The 6,084-nt window shown below is 50.1% G+C and overlaps 1 long non-coding RNA gene across 2 annotated transcripts; it reads right to left on the reverse strand.

The window, feature by feature from the left end:
• Nucleotides 1-700: 700 nt before the first annotated feature.
• Nucleotides 701-2,678, reverse strand: LOC136786929 (uncharacterized). 2 transcript variants are annotated; one of them, XR_010826545.1, is made up of 3 exons: nucleotides 2,515-2,678; nucleotides 1,911-1,945; nucleotides 701-1,691 (listed from the first exon to the last, which is right to left on the reverse strand). It is a non-coding gene; the product is annotated as an uncharacterized lncRNA (long non-coding RNA). The 2 variants fall into 2 exon arrangements; XR_010826546.1 differs by lacking the exon at nucleotides 2,515-2,678 and adding an exon at nucleotides 2,256-2,484.
• Nucleotides 2,679-6,084: the final 3,406 nt, after the last annotated feature.

Raw genomic sequence — 6,084 nt, forward strand, 5'->3', positions numbered from 1 at the left:
TACGGCCTTCATACGCTGCTGACTGCCCGAGCCCACCCTGCAGAGCTGGAAGGGTCCCAGGTGGTCGTTGCAGAGGGGCTCGCTCCGTGTGGCCACGGGGGGTGACGGTCCCCGGAGGCGGCCACGGGAGGCTCCAGGTTCAGCTCTGGCTTGCAAACCCCTCGGTGCTGCCCCAAGGTCAGCCCGCAGCGAGCCAGCCAAGGTTTGCTCTTGCTGATAGCTCGTGCTGGTCCAGATAAGAAACTATTTTAAAGCAGCTCTAGCCATAAAATAAGAGAAATGAGGAAATCAACAAGAAGTTGAGTCAAACGACTACATAAAAGCAAATTCTCATCCCCTACCAGCTATTTTAATCTCCCGTTAGCTTTCCGGTGGGAGGATTCAATTTACATTTAAATAAAAACCTCAAGCACGGGGCCCATCTAACATGAAGATGTTCATTACAAAGGCATTTACCTCTTAAGAAATTTTAAAAGACCTCATTGAAGTGGATTTTAACAGGGGGGCTATTAGCAGACTGGAATTATTGGACAGTTAGTATTTGTAACTTGTTATTATTATTTACCAGACTGTTTACAGATCAGTCCAGGCAGCTCTGAGTGAAGGTCTCCAGTGAGTTTCCAAGCTCCCTGCTTACAGCCGGAGGTAAGAGCCAGCACAAAAGGTCTTCTCGAGCCACCAAAAACCTGGCTGCAGAACATTTCACAGTTGTAAGGAGGCATAAGGAAGGAAAGGAGAGGCCCCGGGTTGCTGGCTGAACCAAGTAAATGCAAAGGGCAAATGGAAACCAAAGCCTGTGTTTTGGTTAAAATCACTCAGAGTTTTGTTAGGGGAAGGAAAAAAAAAAAACCCTTCTCATCCAGCCGGCGTGCTCTCAGCAGCAAAGATGAGCAGGGCCTTTTTGTCCGTGTGGCGCTGAGAAAATGAGGTCCCGACCCAGGGCTGGCAGTCCAAGCCCCCTGTCACCAGCCAGCTTTTGTTTATTTTTTTTTCCTCCTTCCCCAGCTACAATTCAGTTAATACACGCATTTCCACAAAGCGAATGTTTTTATTTTGAAATGCACGGTGCAAGCTGGCAAGACGCTAACTTATAAAGGCTTAGCTGTAGTCACAAGTAGTGCAAGTCTCAAACTTGCCACCAGGAGAAAGCCTTCCCATGTGCAAAAGGCATTTTCACAAGGATACGAAAATAACTAGGCAGTAATTCCAGCCAAGAGCAGCACCCAGGGGCTGGGCTCAGCACCCCTCGGGGAGCAGTGGGCAGCTGGTCCCAGGGCACAGCTGAGCAGGGACAAGCTGCGAGACCCAGCGAGGGCTGCAGCTGCCCCTCGCAGCCACACCGCGCACCACTCGCCCTCTTCAAGCTGAGGGCAGACCAGGCTTTACAAACCCCACTGAAACATAACATCGGCCTGGTTTCTCAAACCATTTGGCAGCTCCTGCTTTGGGGGCTGGAGTCCAAAGAGAGCCTTGGCTCAGGACACGGGGATTTGTCCCGAGTGGGATTTTTATTTGTTGGTGTTCTGTTTTACATGGCTGTTTGATCTCGAGCTCTTTATCTCCTTTTCATTTTCCTCACTGCTTCCCATGTCCCATTCCTCCTGTTGCTCAGTGTCATGGGGGGGCTGCGCCATCCCCCCGCAGGGCATCCCACAGGTGAGGCTCTCGGGTGTTCGCAGCGAGGTGAGCGACTGCAGGGGGACAGGGAGGGTTCAGCCAGGCAGCCCTGACCCTCCTCGGCCTCCCAGTCCTACATATGTAATGCTAACAACTTATTAATCCAAATACCCTTTCATCTTCATAATAATCTAATTCCTCAAGTTAAAACCAAAACAGAGTAAACCCCACAGACCCCTCGGTGACCTTTCACTTGCCACAGCCGGGTCTGAGATCGATCCAAGCAGGCTTACCTCCCCGCGGCCAGCGCTCCGCACTGCAGCAGCACCTGCAAAAGGCAAGAGGAAGGAGATGAGAGATGAAAGCAGGGGAAGAAGGTGGGTTTAAACTGGATAAAATCACTGAGGCAGCAGCAGCAGCATGGCCACGAAGCCCCAGACGCTCAGTCCCCGACTGCTGCCTTGCCTGGTGGATGAGCCAGACCCGACAGGCTGGAAAATAACGGTGTGTGTCTGCAGGACGGAGCCCGCGTGCCGCGCCATGCCACCCCAGCCTCCCCACAAAGGCAGGCACTGGCTTTGCCCAGCAGATGCTTTCTGAACGGTGAAAATTGCACAGCTTTGTGCCCCTCGGGATACCTCGAGGAACCCGTAGGAAGGAGGCGGCCCAGGGAAACTCCAGATTCGTGCTGCAGAAAGGGAAAGGTAACTTCTCCGGGCTGCTTGGGAAATGATAAAGGTGGTGTCAGCGGTAAAGGAAGAGAAATAGTCCTGGAAACGTGTAGCAGTTTCCTGCAATTCAACATCTGTTTCCATGGGAACAGCAGGAGAGTTGCTGGAATTCCTGTAAGTTACACAAATGAGCCAAACTGCAACGTTTTATTTTCCTTTTTCTTACCTGCATCGCTTTGGGTTGAGCCAGCTCAGGCCAACGAGCGCTCCTGCCAGGACCGCTTCTCATCAGGTCTGGGAAAGGTGTGTTCAGCTGCAGCAAGCAGGCCAGGAGACGAAAAAAAAAAACAGGAAAAATACAGCCAAAAAACACCCCACAAAATGAGAAAAGCCTTCTTTCAGAAGAGATCAGAACTATGGAGATGAAGGGGAAAAAAACCAGGCAACAGGGCCAGGACTCGCCCATGCGCATCTGGGTGCCAGCGGTGGCTGCAGCTCCCGGAGCAAACGGTGGGGGGCAATGCAGGGGGACTGTCATTTCTTCCAGAGATTTGGCAACCTGACAGTTAATTAACTAGTTAATTAATTAATTCTCCCTCCTGCAGGGCCCTGGGCTGGTTACAGTGCAGATAGTCACCTTAATGCGCGGAGACAGGAGCCGAGAGCTTCGGGATCTCTCAATCAGAATATTTAACCCGCGGGGAGAAGTCCACCAGCTGTGTCTGCCCGTTTGACAAACGCAGAGAGACATCATTTCAGCAGAGACAGGCACTTTGAAAAGATAGTTGCTGGGAAAAAAACCCTACACCCAGTAACATTCAAGATTAGCTACAGTTAGCAGGATTGCAGCAGCAGCACGGAAGGGCTTTGAGCTGTTTAACCAGTGAGGCTGTGTGCATCTGGGCTTGCATGTGGTTTATGAAAAAAAATGTGAGTTTGTGTTTATTTACAACTGGGAAAAAATAACTGTTTGTTCCTAGGGAGAGGGTTTATGCGAGACATAGCAGGGAATAGCTGTTCTCCATGAATGGTTACCAGAAGACTGAAATAAAGCAATGGTTTGCTGGTATCACAAGCTGCATCTCTTCTGTATTCACTAAGGGATCGTCTGTTAGAGTGGGAGATCACACCCGCCTTCCTGAGCAGCCCCGCAAGAGTCAATGTATTCGAGTGCAGGGCACGGAAATGCGCCTTGGGTCTTTTGCAAAACACATCTAGCTCGGAGAAAGAGCTGAATGCCTAAGCAAGAAAAGGGACTTTGGACTGCAGGGTTTTGTTCTCTAGTCTTCAAAAGAAGGAGGGGTTAATCATTCATGGACCAGGCAACGATAAGAGACAAGAGCAGAATGTGTAAAGAAAGGATTTGTAAAGGGTGTGTGGGTAAAAAATGTAAAATTCTGATTTGTTTCAACAGAAATACTATTTTAATATATTTCGGTGAATTAACTCCTACTCTGACCTCAACGTTTTCACTTAAATTGAAGATATTATTTTTCTTTTATTTGGGTGGTTCTGGTGGGGTCTAAATGTGTAAGTAATTTGTGCTTTAAAAAGAAAAAGAGCAGTTTCAGAATGAAATGCTTTCAGAAGACAAGGTGCTTTGTTCCAAAGGTTGCTACAGTGAAACACTTCCACTTCTCAGAACCTGTCTTCCTCCTCCTGTTTTGCTGATCCCCAGTGCTAAATTTATGGGCAAATTCATTAATCTCTAACAATGTATTTTTGCCCACTTCTCACTAGGTTTAGAAGTTCTTTTCTTGGCTCCGACACCTGATGCTTTTGTGACAAGCCACCGAAACCCTGCATGCATCCACCTGCAGGAATCTGTTCCCAGCTTGGCCGGACCACGACTGCTTGGCAAACACCTCTGACAGGCATCTCCCTTGTGTGCTCCTTACAAGTTGGCTTTAAAATTGGTTCTCTACCTGCAAGATCTTGGATACATTTGCACGTAGCTAAAGCCCAGTAAAGCCAAGGGCAGCGGTGAGTGGACTCCGAGCTGCTCACGTGGCTGCGGCAGCAGAGAAAAGCCGTCCCCAGGCACAACAAGGCAAACACCAAAGGAAGAAGATTCTCACCCATCAGACCCGTTCTTGTCTTCGTAGCTTTCCATCTCCAGACATCTTCCAGCCCCAGCTGCTGCCCATCCTGGGGGTGTCTCTGAGAACACAGCGCGGTGTTAGAGGAAACTTGATTAAAATTGACCTCCCCGCTACAGCAGCACTCCAGCTACTCCCCGTTTAGCAACCATTTGGCTGTCATTACTCTCCCAGAGCTGTTTCTGCCAGGCACAGATCCTTGCTGACAGGTCTCGAGCGGAGGAGGCAGCAGCACACGGAATTGGAGACGCGGGGAGACGGCTCCGGAGCGCGGCCGGCCTGCAGCGGGCTCCGAGTGGCAGGGGAGGTGCCCGGGATGCGGGGCCAGCTGCTGGGCTGGGGGACGTGGGTGGCACTGGGACATCAGTTCATCAGTGATCCCACCCAAGCTTTCACAGGAACTTCGCAAAGCAGGGTGAAGGGGCTGGGGGCAAAGAGGAGAGCTCAGACAAGGAAAGAAAGGCCTGCGGACCAGCGATGAGAACACCGGCTCTGCTGCCGTCTCAGGGAGGTGCCAGGCCCGTTCTCCTTTAGATGTAAGGATGCCACGTGTGGAGGGCACAAATCCCCATGGGTGATGTGCTCCTTAAATCACACCTTAACAGAGTTTCCTTTTCTGAGGAAGAAGGGGAATGCACTTGGATTCTGCCTCCTGGGTAGGGAGAGAAGGCCAGCCCATAACGTGCGGCCTAAATGCCTCCTTTAGGGCAAGATCCTCCAGCTCACTTTCAAGGATCATCGTTTTCTTTCCTCAGCAGACTATCCCACAAGCAGATTTCTTGTAAATACCAACAGCTGGAACCGAGTTAAGACAGTCACCACCCCAGTCCCCCTGGGACACAGCATCTGCCCCACTTTGAGATCTACTGCTGGAAGTTACCACCACGCAGCCCATTAGTGCGCCTTGCACTCATTACAAGGATTCACAACCCCATCTAACAGAGTTAAAACAAAAGCCTTCAGAAAAAAAATTACAGGGAAAAAAAAATCACACAGTGACCTAGGGCTAGTGTTAGCAGCTCCGCTGCAGTTCTCAATAACCCCTTTAGTACCCAGCACGCACGAGTAGAGCAGCACTGCATCCTTACCTTGCATCTCAGCTCCTGCTGTTAAACAGGGAAGTTTTAAAGATAGCCCCCTCCCAAATGAATACTCCCTTTAACTATAATTTTAGTGGCTGAGACCACACCAACCTGGGAGCAGGGACTGGGAGGTGTGATGGAATGGGCACAATTTGCCTTCGGTGGGTCAGACAACACCTACACGACGCTTGTTTGTTTTGGTGATGTGCTCAATAAAATGAACAAGCACAATGTGTGCTAAACTTGCTCCCCAGGGAAGGAGGATTGGTTCCTACTCTGTTCTGGCAAGATTACTACGCTGCCTCACTAATTTCCACTGAGCTAGAGGAGACTTGGCACAAACTGAACTTCTCTGGGGGTGGAGGAAGCTGTCTGTGTCTCCCCATTTTGAGTTAAAGGAATGCATTTTTAATTCAAATCCAATACTAACGAGACCTGCAGCCGAGTACAGATTTTTCTTGCAGAAGGTTGGTCAGTAACAGGGTCAATACCACCACCTGAGGCTGGGAGGAAGCTGGGGCTAGCTGTCATTTCCAACAAGCCCAGCAAGCCTACCTCCTGTGCAACAGAGAGGCAGATTGAGGGTTTCTTTTCCAAGCACAGCTTAAGCTGCAG

This window comes from Anser cygnoides, chromosome 25, assembly GCF_040182565.1.
Source record: "Anser cygnoides isolate HZ-2024a breed goose chromosome 25, Taihu_goose_T2T_genome, whole genome shotgun sequence".
Classification (NCBI taxonomy): domain Eukaryota; kingdom Metazoa; phylum Chordata; class Aves; order Anseriformes; family Anatidae; genus Anser; species Anser cygnoides.